A 19,289-nucleotide genomic window follows, 5' to 3' on the forward strand; every position below is an offset into this window, starting at 1 on the left:
AAGATATAATGAGGCTTATGTATGATAGAGTGATTCTATAATATTTGATGGTTTCATGCTGTTATCTTGTCATCTTTGGATGTTTTATGTACCTTTTATATCTTTTTTTGGGACTAACTTATTAATTCAGTGCCAAGTGCCAGTTCCTGTTTTTTCTGTGTTTTTGGCTCTTTTCAGATCTGGTTTTGGAACGGAGTCCAAACGGAATAAAATCCCCGAAATGATTTTTTCCCGAACAGAAGAAGATCAAGGGGCTTGTGGGCCAAGCCAGGAGGGCTACAGGGAGCCCACAAGCCCCCTCTCCGCCACCACGGGACGGCGGTGGGCAGGCTTGTGGCCTCCTTGGCGCCCCCTGACCTAGATCTTGCGCCTATATATTCCCTAAAATTCAGAAAAAATCAAGGGATCCACGGAAATACTTTTCCGCCGCCGCAAGCTTCCGTTTCCGCGAGATCTCATCTGGAGACCCTTCCCGGTGCCCTGCCGGAAGGGACTTTGGAGTTGGAGGGCTTCTACATCAACATCATCGCCCCTCCAATGACTCGTGAGTAGTTCACTTCAAACCTACGGGTCCGTAGTTAATAGATAGATGGCTTCTTCTCTCTCTTGGATCTTCAATACAAAGTTCTCCATGATCTTCATGGAGATCTATCCGATGTAATCTTCTTTGGCGGTGTGTTTGTCGAGATCCGATGAATCGTGGATTTGTGATCAGATTATCTATGATATATATTTGAGTCTTTGCTGATTTCTTATGTGCATGATTTGATATCCTTGTAAGTCTCTCCGAGTCTTGGGTTTTGTTTGGCCAACTAGATCTATGATTCTTGCAATGGGAGAAGTGCTTGGTTTTGGGTTCTTACCGTGTGGTGACCTTTCCCGGTGACAGTAGGGGCAGCAAGGCACACATCATGTAGTTGCCATCAAGGGTAACAAGGTGGGCTCTGTCGTAGATATGAGATTGTCCATCTACATCATGTCATCTTGCTTAAGGCGTTACTCTGTTCTTTTGGACTTAATACACTAGATGCATGCTGGATAGCGGTTGACGTGTGGATTAATAGTAGTAGATGCAGAAAGTATCGGTCTACTTGTTTTGGACTCGATGCCTATAGATATAATCAGTGACATAGATGACGTCACGACTTCGCACGGTTCTATCAATTGCTCGATAGTAATTTGTTCACCCACCGTCTACTTGCTTTCGTGAGAGAAGCCACTAGTAAACACTACGGTCCCCGGGTCTATCCACACCTATCGTTTCCACTTTTGCTTTTACTTTCCTTTGTTACTTTGTTGCTTTCAGTTCTCACTTGGCGAACAATCTATAAGGGATTAACAACCCCTTCATAGCGTTGGGAGCAAGCTTTTTGTGTTTGTGCAGGCTCTTGTGATACTCCTTCACTGGATCGATACCATGGTTCTCAAACTGAAGGAAATACTTACCACCGCTGCGCTACATCAGCCTTTCCGCTTTGAGGGTACACCAACGCAAGGCACCAAGGCCACGGGGGAAATCCTTTGCATATTTGCCTAGGAAGTCCCTTAAGACGTAGCCGTAGCACAAGGATTCCTGGTGCCGTCAACACACCAATTTCTGGTGCCGTTGGAAGGTCTTTTGTTGTAGTAGCAGAAGTATTTCTGGCGCCGTTGCCGGGGAAGGAGAGATCTATTCAAGTAGGTCTCACAAACTCATCTCTTGCAGTTACTTTTTTTGCTAGTTGCCTCTCGTTTTCCTCTCCCCCACTTCACATTTGCCGTTTTCATTTGCCTTTTTCCTTTGCCGTTTTGTTTTGCCTTTGCCGTTTTACTTTGCCGGTTTTCGTGCTTGCTTGTGTGCTTGTTTGTTTGTTGAAGTCATCATGGCTGAAAACACCAAACTTTGCGACTTCTCGAGTACCAATAATAATGATTTTGTTAGTACTCCGATTGCTCCCGCCACTAGTGCGGAATCATATGAAATCAACGCATCATTGCTGAATCTTGTTATGGAAGAGAAATTCTCTGGCCTTCCTAGTAAAGATGTCGCATCCCATCTCAATACCTTCATTGAGCTTTGTGATATGCAAAAGAAAGAGATGTGGATAATGACGTGATTAAGTTGAAACTTTTTCCTTTCTTGTTGTCAGATCGCGCAAAAACTTGGTTTTCATCTTTCCCTAAAAATAGTATCGATTCTTGGGGTAAGTGCAAAGATGCTTACATATCCAAGTATTTTCCGCCGGCTAAGATCATCTCCTTACGTAACGATATCATGAAGTCTTTTCGATAGCATTGATGCAATGTACTTGATATTGTTTCTTCGGAAAGTGCACTGTGTGCGCATTACCGTTGACATCGAAAGTGACATTGCCTTTGTTGCAATCTATAACTGCCCCTGCAATGTTTAAAAAAGGGTCTTTCAAGGATGACATCCATGGCATCGTCCTCGGGAATATCCAAGATAACAAAGTCTGTTAAGATAGTGGTGTTAGCAACCACAACAGGCAGATCCTCGCAAATGCCGATTGGGAAAGCAGTTGATTTGTCGGCCATTTGCAGGGAAATTTTAGTGGGTGTCAACTTATCCAACTCAAGTCTACGATAAAGAGATAGCGGCATAACACTAACACCGGCTCCAAGGTCACATAAGGCAGTTCTTACGTAGTTTCCTTTAATGTAACAAGGTATAGTGGGCACTCCGGGATCACCAAGTTTCTCAGGAGTTCCACCTTTGAAAGTGTAATTGGCAAGCATGGTGGAGATCTCAAGATCTGGTATCTTCCGTTTATTAGTCACGATATCTTTCATGTACTTGGCGCATGGAGACATCTTGAGCATATCAGTTAACCGCATCTGCAGAAAGATGGGTCTTATCATCTCAACGAAGCGCTCAAAACCTCATCATCCTTTTTCTTGGATGGCTTAGGAGGAAAGGGCATAGATCTCTGAACCCATGGCTCCCTTTCTTTACCATGCTTCCTAGCAGTAAAGTCATTCTTATCGTATCTCTTAGGTTGTGGGTTATCCGGATTAACCGTAGGTTCAATCTCCACATCCTCATCATTGCTAGGTTGAGCATTATTATGAACATCACTGTCCATATTGTCACCAGGTTCATGTTTATCACGAGATTGTGTTTCTGCATCAGACGTAGAAATATCATTAGGTTCTTCAGGTGGGACAGTATTTGGTGAACTGGCATGTAGGTTTCTATCATCCTTCTTCTTCTCCTTAGGATGACTGGGTGTATCAGCATTGATTCCTTGAGAATCTTGATCAATTCTCTTAGGATGACCTTCAGGATACAAAGGTTCCTGAGTCATTTTGCCTCCTCTAGTGATGACTCTGACAGAATTGTCATTTAATTCATTGAGCAGGTCATTATGAGCTTTAAGTACTTGTTCTACCTGAGTAGTAATCATAGAGGCATGCTTACTCAGAAGCTTCAGATCATTGACATTTCTGTCTACGCAAGCACTTAAATGGCTAAGCATACGAGTACTTTGTTCCAAATGTGTGCTAACATAATCATTGAAACTCTGTTGTTTGGCAACAAAGTTGTCAAATTCATCAAAGCATAGGCTAGCAGGTTTGTCAAAAGGAATATCACTCTCATCAAACCTACGCGGAGAATTCACTTCTACTACTTGTATCGGGTTATCGAGACCATGGATCTCTTCGATAGGTGGTAGATTTTTGACGTCTTTAGATCTAATGCCTTTCTCATGCATATATTTATTGGCTTCTTGCATATCTTCGGGACTGAGGAATAGAATACCTCTTTTCTTAGGAGTCGGCTTAGGAGGTGGTTCGGGAATAGTCCAAGCATTATCGTTGATCAAGATGTTATTCAGTAGGGTCTTAGCTTGTTCTACAATTCGTTCCCTAAAAACACAACCGGCACAACTATCTAGGTGGTCTCTAGAGACATCGGTAAGTCCGTGATAGAGGATATCAAGTATCTCGTTCTTCTTAAGAGGGTGATCAGGCAAAGCATTATGTAGCTGGACGAGCCTCCCCCAAGCTTGTGGGGGACTCTCTTCTTGGAGTTGAGCAAAGTTTTATATTTCCTGCAAGGCAGCTTGCTTCTTATGGGCAGGGAAATATTTCTCACATAAGTAATAGACCATATCCTAGGGACTACTCACACATCCACGAGCAAGAGAGGTGAACCAGGCTTTAGCGTCATCCTTTAGAGAGAAAGGAAACAACTTAAGGATGTAGTAGTGGCGGATCTTCTCCTCATTAGTGAAAAGGGTGGCTATATCGTGTAGTTTGGCAAGATGGGCTACGACCGTCTCATACTCATAACCGTGGAAAGGATCAGATTCGACTAGAGAGATTATCTCAGGATCGACAGAGAATTCATAATCCTTATCGGTGACAAAGATAGGTGAAGTGGCAAACTTCGGGTCGTATTTCATCCTAGCTTTCAGAGATTTTTCCTTCCACTTGAGAAGTAATTTCTCAGCGTCATAGGCATCCTTACACGCAAGAAAATCCTCAGCTATCTCTCCCTCCAGAACGTAACCCTCAGGTATATCAGGCAATTCATATATAGGACAGCTAGATCTAACAGGAGCAGAAGCAGGTTCTATCTCAATAGTATCGGCAGTTTCAGAAGCATCACGAGCATTGGCAGTAACTCTAGCAATATGAGCATCAAGGAATACACCTAGTGGAACATCAGGCAAAGTAGTATCTCTAGCAGTATCAAGCATATCATCATCAGGCATAGCATCTCTAGCAGTAGCATCATAAGCATCATCAAGCACAGGCGACATATCAAGATTTCTAGCAGGAGGTGATGTCGCAAACTTACTCATAACTGAAGGTGAATCAAGTGCAGAGCTAGATGGCAGTTCCTTACCTCCCCTCGTAGTTGAGGGCAAGACTTTGGTTTTTGGATCCTTCAGATTCTTCATAGTGATCAGCAGATATAAATCCCAAGTGACTCAGAGAATATAGCAATACCTCCCCGGCAACGGCGCCAGAAAAATGCTGACTGGCACTCTCTCGCAATAGCTAGACGAATGCTGATTCTATGACAACAAACCTTCCCCTGCAACGGCACCAGAAGAATGCTGCTATCACTCCCCGGCAACGAAACTAGAGGAATGTTGTTGATGGCCCGCCAGCGCGTGGGATCGCTTCAGTTTTCGAGGGTAGAGTATTCGACCCAAATTTGTTGATCGCCAAACAGGAGGTGAGAGAATACTCTCAAGTATTAGCACCTGAATGTGTCAGATTCAAGCACACCTGAAAGATTAGTATCTGCAAGCAAAGTAGTAACAACAAAGTAGCGAGTAATGGCCGTGGCAAGGAACAACAGTAGTGACAGCAGTAGCAAGTAGCAACAGTAGAAAGCGACAGTAATAGCAGCAGAGCAAGACAAGTAACAGCAGCAGAGCAAGACAAGTAACAGCAGCAGTAGGACAAACTCGTAGGCAATGGGTCGGTGATTTGTTTGGATGATATTCATCATGCAACAGTTATAACACGGAGAGATATGTGGCTAGCTCTCGTTCGTCAATGTGATTTAGGCATGCATTCCATGTGACGTCATACGTTCTTAGGGAAAAGAACTTGCATGACATCTATTGTCCATCCCTCCCGTGGCAGCGGGGTCCAAAAGGAAACTACGGGATACTAAGGTTCTCCTTTTAATAAAGAACCGGACCAACGCATTAGCACTTAGTGAACACATGAACTCCTCAAACTATGGTCATCACCGGGAGTGGTTCCGGTTATTGTCACTCCGGGGTTGTCGGATCATAACACATAGTAGGTAACTACAACTTGCAAGATCGGATCTAAAACACACATATATTGGTGACAACATAATAATTTCAGATCCAAAATCATGGCACTCGGGCCCTAGTGACAAGCATTAAGCATGGCAAAGTAGTAGCAACATCAATCTCAGAACATAGTGGATACTAGGGATCAATCCCCATCAAAACTAACTCGATTACATGATAGATCTCATCCTACTCATCACCGCCCAGCGAGCCTACGAATAGATTACTCACGAACGACGAAGAGCTTCATGGAATTGGAGAGGGAAGAAGGTTGATGATGACTATGGCGACAATTTCCCCTCTTCGGAGCCCAAAACGGACTGCAGATCTACCCTCCAGATGAAGAACAGGTTGTGGCGGCGCCTCCGTATCGCAAACGCGACGAAATCTTCTCTTTTTATTTTTTCGGGGACGAAAGTGAACTTATAGAGCTGAGACCGAGGGCGGTAGAGTCGTGTGGGCCCCATAAGCTTGCCCACCGCCACTAGGGGGTGGCGGTGGCAGGGCTTGTGGCCCACTGGCCCACCCCCTCAGGTGGATCTTTGCGCAGGTATTTTTCATATTTTCCAAAAATGTTCCCCGTAAATTTTCAGTACGTTATGAGAACTTTGATTTCTGCACAAAAATAACACCAAGGTAATTCTACTGAAAACAGCGTCAGTCCAGGTTAGTTCCATTCGAATCATGCATATTAGAGTCCAAAACAAGGGCAAAAGAGTTTGGAAAAGTAGATACGATGGAGACATATCACAAGGGTGCTCCAACTAGTCCATCACAAACCACCACACGCTGCGACGGAATGACCTCGATCAGGGAAACCCGTGATCTCCTCGGATTCCTATTGGAAAACCTCAACCTCGAGTTAGCTCAAAGCATCCTCAGAATCCCTCGCACGAGATGCTCGATAAAGGTAAAAAAGTCCACCAAGGCCGCCCGACATGCCGACGATCCCATTAGGATCCGCATATCTCGTTCTCAGGGCACACCAGATGAACACTACGTACAGTGGCCGGATACAAATCCCCCAGGTTGCCCCGGGTAGCCCCCCAAGTGGCTCTGTTTGGGACCAACACCAAGAGCACTAGCCCCCTGTATTATGTTGAATTACTCCTCGGGTAGCGCTAACTCCCTATGCTTTTCAGTATTAACAGAATTATTATGTTGGGCAAATATAGAACCAATGTTGGGCCTTGCCAGACGAGCTTTATCCTAAAACGAGAATCTAGGGGGTCCCCATAACAACCCCAAGCATGTTAGGAGCGCTCATTTATGGAACATAACACCGGTAGCCGAAACTAAGGGGGCAAAGGTGGAACAAAACACCAGGCTAGAAGGCCGAGCCTTCCACCTTTTACCAAGTATATAGGTGCATTAAATTAAATAGCAATAATATGGTGATATAACAAGGAACCCATGTTTTCACATGGAAGTAACTGCACCTGCAACTAGCAATGCTATCAAGTGGTTAAGCAAGTGGTAACATAGCCAATCAGTGGTTTGCTAGGTTGTGAACAAGTTGAAGGTTTTCATGGCAATGTTGAGAGACTGATATTTAATAGGTGGTAGGCAACGAGACATAGCAATAGAAATGAAACAACTAGCATGGCAATGATAGTAATGGTATCTAGGGAAATGGTCATCTTGCATGTTGGTCCTTCGTAGATGTTCTCTCCGGGTCCCTCGTACTCAGACTCGACAACATGGTCTATCCAAAGACAACCGATCCAAATAAACAACCACACAAGATGATGCTTCAATCAAGATGATGCATGTCCATGTTAATGCAATTTCGCAAGTTAAACTCATCTAGTCATGTTTCACAAGCAGGAATAAGTCATTTAGTAATCTGGACAGAATCTTTAGTTAACTTGGTTAAACATGCATGAACATGACAGATATCGATGCATCATGGAAAACTGGTGCAAAAGAATATAAAGAACGTTACGATCGGAGCTACGGTTCTCACGATACGGTCATGGGAAGATACGAGATAATAACGGGCTAATGGTAAGGAGAAACACAACAGGGCTACGACTTGGTGTTCCAAGGTTTCCTCTAATCACAAGAATAACAATAGAAACCACCAGAAACAAGAATCACTCAATTCCATCAAGCACAATAGCCACAAACAACAAAAAACATCACAACTAAGCAATCTCGATTATAACAGCAATATAGCAACTTACAACAGCAATATCTAGAGTTACAGGAAGCCTATCATGACAATCAAGGCATCAAAAGAAAGCTAACAACATGCTTGACAAATAACTAATCTACAGAAAACACAAAGGAGGTCTAGATCACTGGCTATCATCAACTCAAAAGGGCATGACGAATTAACAGTTCAGGGACTTAGTGAAGTCTAGAGCTTGCAAAAAACAGATTATCATAGCAAGTTTAGAGCAAAGTTTCCACTGATATGTTGACTTAGCATATTAAAGTAAAATATCAGGACATTCACAACAAGTTTATCTAACACTTTTATGTTGACAGCAAGTTATAAACATGCATAGATAAAATCATAGTAAATGGACAGAAGGGCATCACAGCAGAAAATAGCATTTTTATGAAGTTGCTCTAAAGTAAAATCTGATCGCACCAACGGATTCCTGGGATGATTCTACCCTAAAACCAATATTCATACCTATACACTTGCATGAAACATCAAGGCACCTCACGCACACACACAACCCCAATATTTTTGTTGCGCAACCCCACATGTTTTATATGTTTTTGGGGTTATATGGATTTTTCTGTGCAATCAGTTTTAGCTTTAGAGCAAGTTAGTTCGCGCGATATTTTGTTATGTTGCCCTCTTGTATTTTTCGTAGGATTTATTCCGTGCTCCGTTTGATTAAGTTGTCAACTAGGGAGTTGTTCTTTGATGTTTAGTATAGCCCTGGTAATTTTGGTTGCAATAGAAATGCATGTTTAGGTGTGGTTTGCTTGCTCTCAAGTTGCCAGAAATAGTGCTGATTTTGGAGGTGCTGAAATATTTCTAAGTCTGAGATCTGTTATATTTTGTTTCTGTCTTGTCTTGCTTCTATCTTGTGATTTGTAGCTCTTTTGATGTTGGTCCAATGGAGTTAGTTGACACAACACGAGCCATGCAGTAGCTCCACTTGGGGAAGAAATCCACCTATCTTACACCATAGCTAACCGCAATAGGGAGGAAAAATCGAAACAAAAAGGGACGCCAGTGGGATCGGAACCCACAACCACCGGGTCGAGCCGCAGCGCTGGGACCACTCGGCTAGCAGGGCCGATCTGAACAGAGAGGGGGTCTTGCACCTAACAAGCTATCTGCACAGCGTCGTATCTTCTACTACCTGCAGAACAGGGAAGGAGGAGCTCTACTACGGCGACGATGCGGCAACAGCGACTGCAACGACTGCTAGGCTGGGGTGCGGGAACCCTAGGGGTTCCATTCCCAGGGCTAACACCGCGGAAGGGGGAAGCTATAGGCGGCGCAAGAAGCTTGCGCTTTCGTCCATGGGAGAGCACTACGCGGCGACGACTAAGCGATGTAGAGGGATAGAGCATGCGGGAGAGGGAGAGAGGACAACGCTCACCCACTGCAGAGGGTCTTTCCACGCTCAGAGGAGGGGTCGAGGACGACAACGGCGCTGCACAGGCACCAGAACCTCCTCGCCGGAGTTGATGAAGGACGCGGCCGTCGGGGACGTCGTGGAAGCAGACACCTCGCGTACTCTCGCTGGGATTGGAACGCACGGCGACTCCGCACTCGCCTGGGCTCGAGGGGAAGGAAGGGGGCGACGGTCCGGCCGGCGACGATCTCTGTTCTGAACCTCTCTCTCTCTCTCTCCTGGGGTGGCGGCGCGACGGAGGAGGGAGAGTGAAACCCTACGAGGGGCACACACGCCGAGGGGCTAAATAGGCCAAGCTGACGGCGTTGGCGTGTGAGCCAACACCCACCTCATCTCTCTCTCACACAGGCTTGTGATGGAAAGGAAGAAAGGGTGCGACGGCGTCACGAAGAAGGAGAAGGGATGGGCCATGGCGCTAGAGAAGAAGAAGATGGGCCTGACAGCCCACTGCTAGCTCCACTCCGTCTCATAACTTACTAGATTCCTTTTTAAAAGGAAAACTAAACCAGATTTTGAAATAAAACTAGGGGAAGAAATGGGGGGGGGGGGGGTTGTCAAAGTAAAAAATACTTTTGGTAAAATAAAATGACCCTCCTATATTAAAATTAGGTCGGACATTTTAGGGAAAACAAAATACATTTCTTTAATAAATCTGCCCCTGTTTTAAAATAAAACAAAAAGAAAATAATTTCAAATTTGTGAGAGTTCCCACCCACAAATATTTGAAAGGTTTTTAAAAGAAGTTGAACATATTTATTAGGGCAAAACCCTAAACTTCAAATCTGCCTAAGGTATTTAAAAGAAGGTGTTTTTGGTCCATGGTGCACTAGGGTGTAAATAAAACTTGTTGCACTCACACCACACTTCACACCTAACACAAACCACAACCTCATGGAATCACCACATCACCAAGGTGGCATCCGACACAAGATCAAACCAACGAGACAAAAGAAAAATATGATATTCATGATGCATGAGATGCACATGAAATGACGCCAACCAAGTCTCACATGCATTACATTTCCATCACAAGGTACCAAACATGGAAGGATTACAAGAAGCGGGAAGGAAAGCACTAGGGCTGTTACAATGTCAAATGTAATCGGGCAAGCCTACCATGGATTATACTCTAAAGCTTCAGGTTCTATGGTGTAGACTTCTTGGAGGGCTCGCTTTTTCTCCCTCTTGGGTATGTGAGTCACGTAAATCATGTTTATGACTTCTACCTCAGGAGGGAACTGTTTTTGGCCCCCGTTGTTCGGACCACGGGGCTCTTCGTCGTCATCTCTTCGAGGGCTCATGCCTTGTTCTTCGACCGCTACTTTGCCGGCCTGCTTGAATACCCAACAGTTGCGGTTGGTGTGGGTGGCTGGCTTGTCTTGGGTGTCGTGGATTTGATAGGGCCATTCCATATTTTTTTCCCATTGGGTTGGTCCATCTTTGTTCCCTTAGAAGGGTTTCTTCCGCTGTCCTGGTTTGGAGTTGCAGAATCCACCATTTACTATTGTGTCTTCGGTATCGCTAGCGCGGAGGTGGCACTTGTTCTTGTTTTTCCTCGGCTTGTCATTTTCGCCCGAACCTCACAGGTTCTAGGGTCGTCCGTGTTGCGTCTATGCTGACCTAGCCAGTTGTCCTCGCCAATGTAAAAGCGGGTCATGAGGGAAGTGAGGGCGGACATTGTCCTCGACCTGTCCTGTCCGATCTAGCGAGCGAACCACTCGTCTCAAATGTTTTGCCTAAAAGAGGGTATTGCTTCGGCGTCCGTGTAGTGCCCCAAGTGTAAAGCTTTCCCTTTTTGTAACCTTCCATGTGGGACCACCTTGACATTGTTATGAGAGTGTCCTTTTGCATGTATGATTTCATGTGCCCTTATGTCTTCATTGCATGCATGCATACCATATGTTTCATGCCATGTCTTGCCCTTGTGTTGCTTTGTATTTTCATGGGATGTGTGTGGATACCTTGTGATCCCATGTGATCATGTGGGTTGATGTGTTGGAAGGGTTAGATGCATAGCATGTGGTGGCTTGATATTGTTTCATTTCCCTTTGCTCTCGTTCCATCTCAAGTTCAAAATTCCACCTTTATTTTCCTGTTTTAAAATGTCTTTTGGATAGGAAAGATTGTGGAGATGTTGGGGTGCAAGATTTGGTGATTTGTAGAATGTCCTAAAGGTGCAAGAAATCACAAAACATATAATACCATTGATGTTTTGTAATTATTTAGTTGCCCCAAAAATACCATTTGTATTTTATTTAAATAGGTTGTCTATTTTCATGACCAGGGACATTTTTAGTTTGATTTTTCCCACAACAGATAGCCCTGTGTCTATTTTTCTTTCTCTGGTTTTTCTTCTATTAGGGAAACAGTCGAGGGAGCCTTTCTCTATCTGTCGCACTAGATGGGCCTCCTCCCACCCAGTCGGCCCACTTCTCTTCTCTCGCAGCCCAGCGTCGTTGCCCGTGTAGACGGCGTCCTCTTCCCCCTTCCTCCGTCAGCTTGCTTTAGGCTTGCGGTATTCAGAGCAACGGCGTCTGACGGCGTCACGGACGTCGAGGAGCGTTCCTCGCCCCTCTCCTCCATAAAGGAGCCCCCCCTTGGCGTCCGTGCAGATAGGGTTTCCCCTCTCGCGCCGCCACCTCCATTCCCTCTCCATATCTCTCTCTGTCAACGCGCACCAGATAAGGGAAGAGTCCTTCCGCCATGGTCGTGGGTTGAGGTGCTCCCCGCCGTCGCGTCCGAGCCTCTTCTTCCCCTCCGACGACTCGGCAAGCACGCGGGAACATCCAGGGATCCATCCCCGCGGCTAGGTCGACGAGATCGCCCCTGCTTCCTCTTCTCCACGACGGCGGCTCCCTTCCCCGACGAGCAGACCAGATCGGCGGCTTCCGCTTCTTCCCCTGCTTCCTCTTCGTCCACGGCCGAGGTCTTCTTCTGTTGGGTGAGCAGATCCCTCTCTTTCCCCTTCCCTGTTGTAGATCATCGAGTAGGAGCCGTAGGTCGCCGACGAGCTACTCCCTGTCGCCGACGCCGCCGCGCACCGTAGCTAGGCCGCTGTGGTTCGTCTCGGGCGGAGTTAGCATAGGAAACGGAACCGTGGATGCGTTGGCGTCCTTCCGTCAATGAGCCGTTGATCGATTTGACCTGTGTCGCCGGCGGGATAGTTCCCCTGTTCCGGCCGCCGTGGCTGTTCTGTGTATCTCGAAGGGGGATGCTCAAAAGAGATAGTGCCCCCTTCTCTGTCAAGCTCCTTGACCGTAGCGTAGTGGTAACGTTCGTTGTGTGCCTGTCGTGAGGCATGGGTTCGAGTCCCCCCCTCGGCATCCTTTTTTTCCTTATTTTGCCTCGGCACAGTAGCAAGGTACCTACTTACCTTGGTTAACCACCATACTCTATCGAACAAGTGGCAGTGGTGTGGTGGTAGCGCGGTGCAGTGGCGTGACAGAGGCCCTGGGTTCGATTCCCTGGCCTGTCACTTGCATTTTTCCACTTCTCTCCTATTTTATTTCTTTTGCTTTGCCCTACTCCACTTGTGCCTAATCTATAGACATCAAAGTGGCCTTTTTATTTCTTCTTCCTGCTAGTGTAGCCAGATGCAGGTTGGATGTTGTGTGTGTGTTTTTCACACACTAGTAGAAGTGCATGTGTATGTGTGTATGTGGCTTAAGTGATAAGTGGCTCATGTGATCTTGCTAGTGTGTGTGGGTGTGTAATTCTTGCGAAGTATGTGCATTGTGGAGTAGGTGAGATGTGTGTGTGTGTTGAGGTGATGTGTGTGTAAGTAGTGCACACATATGTGGTACCTAGTAGGAGTGTATGTATGTGATGCTCCATGTTTACTTGCATAGTAGTTTTTCCTTCATGTTGTTCTTGGGATTAAGTTCTTGTGATGAGGTTGTTGTGATAATATGTGTGTGGTGAAAACAGCCCAATTTGCAACACTTGTGCACCTCCTCAAGTTCATATGAGAGAGGGCATGATGTGTGTGTGTGTGGGTGATCTAGTGAAAGTAGTGCTTGTGATGTTGTTGTGCATGACACAAACATGGGGTTCAAACCCTCATGTCACTATTGTCTTTGTGCACATGAGCATAACTATGTAGTAGTTGTTCTAGTGATAGTCACATGAAATGTTGCACTATTCACTATACATGATTTGGAGTAGCTTCTTCCTTCTTAATTTGTGGTCACTTGTTCCAAGTAAGTGTCCACATATTATATATGATTTTGGGGTAGAATCTCCCAAGGAATCCAGTGGTGAGGTTAGTTTTACCATTGGGACACTATCTGGAGTTGACATATTCAGATCTGTTCCAAGTTTGCTCTTTGTTTCCATGGAATAGGTTGAGCCCAAGGGCATGGTTTCTTGTGTGGTAGTAGTAGGTGATCTCCTCTACAACATGTTGGTGTCAAATCTCTATTAGTGTTTCTTGTGTGCAAGTTGTGCCTAGACAAAGTGGGCATGTGGCTGTAAATTCCACATTAGTGAAAATCTGAGATTTTCACAAAGTCTGAGAATCTGTTTATATTTTCTTCTCCTGTTGATGAGGTTGTGCAGGTCAATGTGTTGTGATCTAGCCTTAGCTTTCAACTGTAAAGTTGGACCTGATATGTTTGTCTAGCTCCCTGTATGGAGTCCTGTATATATTGTTTTGGCTGCTGTAAAAATGCTTCGGAGCATAGACAGAAAGTGAGAATCTGGAATTTTCACTAAGTCCCTGAAAACTGATATTTTTGGGCGAGTTTGCAACCTTGTAAATTTCTGTGTTTAATTCTTTTTTGTGTGATTATTGCTTGTGCTTGTAGTATTCTTGGATAGCTACAGCCACATATATTATTTGTCATATTTGGGTGGTTGTAGGTTCTTTGCATGTAGCTCACAAAGTGCTATGATGCAGTTTATGGCAGATTGTGTAGTTTTGTCATTTTGATGTTTGTGAGTGCTTAGTTGATGATGTGTTGTTCTTCCTTGATCCACCCCATCCATCATGGTTTGATTTATGTCTTGGCAACCTGGAAATACCAGAGTTGTGCCATTTGAGTGTGTGGTGATGATTTTGACACGTAGGGCTTCATATCTTGTTTCGTTGATTCCCGTTGATCTGTAGCTCCGATTGTAATGTTCTTTATACGGTTTTGCATCGTTTTCATGAGGCGCATCTGATCATGTCATCCTCATGCATGTCAAAATAGCTTAGGATGCAGTTCTGTCCAGGAACATGTATTTACTCTTTATGCTTGTGCTAGCGATAGAAATAGTGATGCATGCTCATATTCATCTCATGCATCATGTGCTTGTTGCATATTGAGGTGATGATGTTCATTGGATGTTATTCTTATGTTGGGTAGCACCGGGATTGGAGAACGAATACGTGGATTCGGGAGAGTACGTGCAGGACGAACAAGAACCATTCCAAGCTGAGGATATCACAGGCAAGATGATATGACCTTGATTCCATCTCTAGACTTGTTATGCTAGATTACATTTCCGTTGTCATATGCTCACTGCCTACCACTGAAATATTTGCCTCTTGATATGCCATGAACGCAAACACTGATCCCTTCCTAGCAAACTTGAATGGCTAAGTATGCTTTGCTCAACTACTAATGTTAGCTTTGCTAGATGCAGGTGCTTTGACTCATGTGACAACATGGGCTTGATATCATTATCTTAAATTATGTTATTTAATTAATGCACCTATATACTTGGTAAATAACGGAAGGCCTAGACTTTTGTCGGGTTCTTTGTTCCGTTATTTCCGCCATAGTTACCGGCTACCGGTGTTTGATTCCATATTGATCGCTCCTAACATGTTCGGGGTTGTTATGGGGACCCCCTCGATAAATCGCGTAGTGTTAAGACTTGTCCGGCAGGACCCAACATTGGTGTTAATTTGCTAATCAATTAATAATAATCTGCATAGGGAATAGCTACCCCGAGGAATTTAATCAACAACCCGGGCCAGTGCTCCTCATGAGTGTGGGTCCAAACTAGAGTGGTGTGCGGGGCCAACCCGAGGCAACTCGAGAGATGTCTATCAGGCCACTATACGCGGTGCTCATCCGGCGTGTCCTGAGACTGAGATACGCTGCTCTTATGAAGCTTGTCGACACATCGGGAGGTCCTGCTAGTCTTGTCTTACCTTAGCGATATATCTTGCGTATAGGAATCCAAGTGAAGCTTTGGTTCTCCCCAGAGTTGAGGTTTTCCTCTAAGGAATCCAACGAGATCACGAGATTCGTGATAGAGGATTACTTTGCGGCATGTGTACGTTTGTGATGGACTAGTTGGAGCACCCTGCAGGGTTTAATCTTTCGGAAAGCCGTGCCCGCGGTTATGTGGCAACTTGGAATATTTTGTTAACATCCGGTAATAGAGAACTTAAACATAAGCTAATAAAATTGCCAACTGTGTGCGTAACCGTGACTGTCCCCTCGAAGATCTCTCTTCGATCGGGAACACGGTGGGGTTATGATTGACGTAGGTAGGTGAACAGGATCACTTAGTGATCATCTATCAGCGACCGCTAGTCTAGACTACCTTCATAAATGTTCTACGAAAGTTAGCCACCATATCAAGCTTAGGATGCTGCAACCTGAAACAGTCTACCCTATCCAACCCAATAACTTGACTAGTTCTCGCACCGAGGTCATAGATTGCTGAGTCCCCATGGCTCACAGATTCCTTCACAACACCAACAGGATCAGGTACCCCAGAGACAGGTGATCCCAGCGGCACGCAGCTGGCGTGGCAGTACGACGAGGAGACCGACCGCTTGTACGTGAACTATCCAGAAGATTGAGGCGTGGTCGTGATCGTGGGCCAGCGGGCAGGGTAGCATAGTCATTTCCCTTGTTTTGTAGTCCGTAGCAGAACTACTTTGATTGTATGTGTGATGTACTCTGATATATTTATGAGATGGCAATTGAACCCCTGATTGTCAGTCTGTTATTATTATGTATGTGCTATGATACCTTGTTTGCGAGACACTTAGATGCACTCCTTTCCAAATCGGGGCCTCGATCCCCAGATCGGAAAGGACCGCATCTTAGTCATTACAAGTTGGTAATCAGAGCCTTACGACCATAGGAACCTTTGTGTGATCGTACTTGGCCGAGTCGAGTCTAGTAAAATGTTTTGAGTCTTAGTTGTATCGGAGAGTAGGATTCTTTTTTCTCCTCTTCTATGCTTTGGTGAGGTTCCCATCTTAGGAAATCTTTAATTCTACTCCTCTTCTCGCTCAAAATTTTTTTAGGATCACGCGGGTATTTGTGAAATCTATATGATTTCGATGTGACGGAGTCCTGTATTGGTGCCTCCTGTCTGCTTTGATTTCTTCCGGGGAGTTGAGCTCCGGGGGATTCTTGCGCACATCACCATCATTCAGATTTCTAAGTATATAAGAACGAAGTATGCTCGTAATTGCTTCAATACTGGTAGTGGCGAGATAACCCCGATGTCCCCAGTACTGGTGCAGATTATTCGGGGGTACTGCCATACCTAGTATCGTTGTGATCATGAGGGTCTGTTGTAGATGAAGGTCCGAGATGTTGGTTGTGTGTTGACGGATGTGATACAGGTGACGGGTTAGTATAGGAGTTGTGTGATATTACTCCTTGTATCCGTGTACCAGATTGCATGACCAGTTATTTCGGGAATTCATAGGTGGGATATCAAGTAGTATCTTATAGGACTATCTTCCTACAGATGCATGATTGAGGTTGGGGAAATCTCGATCATATGTCTGTTCCGAGCAGTTCTAGCTAATACTTGTTTGAAGTGGTCTTAATCGGAATTTTTTCGTCCGTCACTTTGAGGAAGCATTCTTACTATTTTGTTCGAATGCATTTGCTTTATTCCTGTTCAGATATTCATGTCTTTTGATTCAGCAATATCTTTAATTTATTCTGTGGGCTAATATGTTGTCCGTCTTCAGGATGGCTCCACCAACTCATCAGAACCCAGGGCGTGAGGATATGCCGCCTCCACCTCCTCCTCTGGAGAATCCTCCACCGCCGCCTCCTCCTACAGAGGCCTGGCAAGCGGTGATGTCTGCTACTAATGCAAACACCGAGATGCTGCTACAGTTGTTGCAAGAGAGAGCCAATCAGCAGCAATTCAATTTCCAGCATGGTGGCAATCAGTTTGCGAGTCTGAGTCAGTTCCTGTCGAACAAAGACTTTCACTTCTTTCGACCAGCCATTTGATGCAGAGGACTGGATTCGTGATATGAACAAGCATTTCGAGTGTAGCAATGTGCGTACTGAGGATTATGTCAAGTTTGCAACGTTCCAGTTGAAGGGGCAGGCTTCTATCTGGTGGCAGCAGCCGAAGGACTCCAGAGGCGCTAGGGTGATTTCTTGGGATGAGTTCTGTCGTGACTTCAGGTCCCACTACATTCCTTCCCGCTTTGTGGAGGAGATGCGTGAGAAGTTTAGGCGTTTGAAGCAGGATGGAAATTCCGTGTACAAGTACAATGTTGAGTTCCACGAGCTGGCCCGTTACGCACTGCAGGATATCCCTGACCAGAAGAGCAAGATTTATCAGTTCAGAGGTGGCTTGAAAGAAGATTTGCAGTTAGCTCTTGCCTTGCATGATCATGAGGAGTTCAACAAGTTCTACAACCTAGCTCTCAGAGTAGAGGCAGCCTTGCTCAGGGTGGAGAATTCTAAGAAGCGCTTCAGAGATTCCACCTCTTCCTCGACTCAGGTGATTCAGAAGCAACAGAAGTTCTGGGTGTCTCCTCCTCCTCCTCAGCACTCGCAACAGCTCAAGCACTCTGGTGGTCGTGGTTCCTCCCACCCACCCAACCATATCTTCCAGCAGAGATACCAGCATCAGAAGCAAGGGCCTCCTCGGACTCAGTACCGGCAGCGAGCAGATGTCACTTGTCACAAGTGTGGGCAGAAGGGTCACTATGCCAACAAGTGTACTTCTCAGCTCCGACTGCCGCCTCCTCCTCCAGGAAAACCTCCAAGCAATGCTCTTGTCAACCCCAGATCAGCTCGAGTCAACATGGTGAATGCAGCTGAGGCAGAAAACTCGTCAGATGTGATTATGGGTAACCTCCTCGTCAATGATATTCCTGCTAAAGTGTTATTTAATTCTAGTGCATCACATTGCTTCATGTCCTGTCCATTCTTTGCAAAGCATGAGTTTGTTTGTCAAGATCTGGTTAAGCCTATGTCAGTAGTTTCTCCTGGGAGGTTGATGGATTCCAATTGTCTGGTTCCGGATGTTTCTGTCAAGATGGGCGCTTATGCTTTTGTGGCATCTCCTATTGTCTTGGGCAATTCCGACATCGACTTGATACTTGGTATGGACTGGCTGGCCATGAACAAGGCATCAATTGATTGTGAAGCCAAAGAAGTGAAGCTTACCCACTCTTCAGAGAACGTGATTATATTCGCGGCACGCGATGATACAATTCGTATGTTCTCTTTGAATGAAAAGGGTGAGATCAATCCTATTTCGCAAGTATCAGTGGTCTGCAAGTATGAAGATGTGTTTCCTGAAGAGCTGCCAGGCATGCCTCCACACAGAGAAGTTAAGTTTGTGATTGAGCTAGAGCCAGGCACAGAGCCCGTGTGTAAACGGCCGTAGAAGCTGGGTCCAGAAGAATTGAAGGAACTTAAGAGGCAACTCGATGAGCAGGAGCGTTTGGGTTTGATCAGACCGAGCTCGTCTCTGTGGGGCTGTGGTGTTCTGTTTGTCAAGAAGAAGGATGGCACGGACCAGCTGTGTTTCGATTATCGTCCATTGAATAAGAAGACAATCAGGAATAAATATCCACTTCTGAACATAACTGAGTTGTTCGAACAGTTGAAAGGTGCTAAGGTCTTCTCCAAGCTTGATCTCAGAATGCGCTATCATCAAATTCGCATTCGCGAGGAAGACA

The sequence above is a fragment of the Hordeum vulgare genome, chromosome 3H, assembly GCF_904849725.1.
Source record: "Hordeum vulgare subsp. vulgare chromosome 3H, MorexV3_pseudomolecules_assembly, whole genome shotgun sequence".
NCBI classification, from domain to species: domain Eukaryota; kingdom Viridiplantae; phylum Streptophyta; class Magnoliopsida; order Poales; family Poaceae; genus Hordeum; species Hordeum vulgare.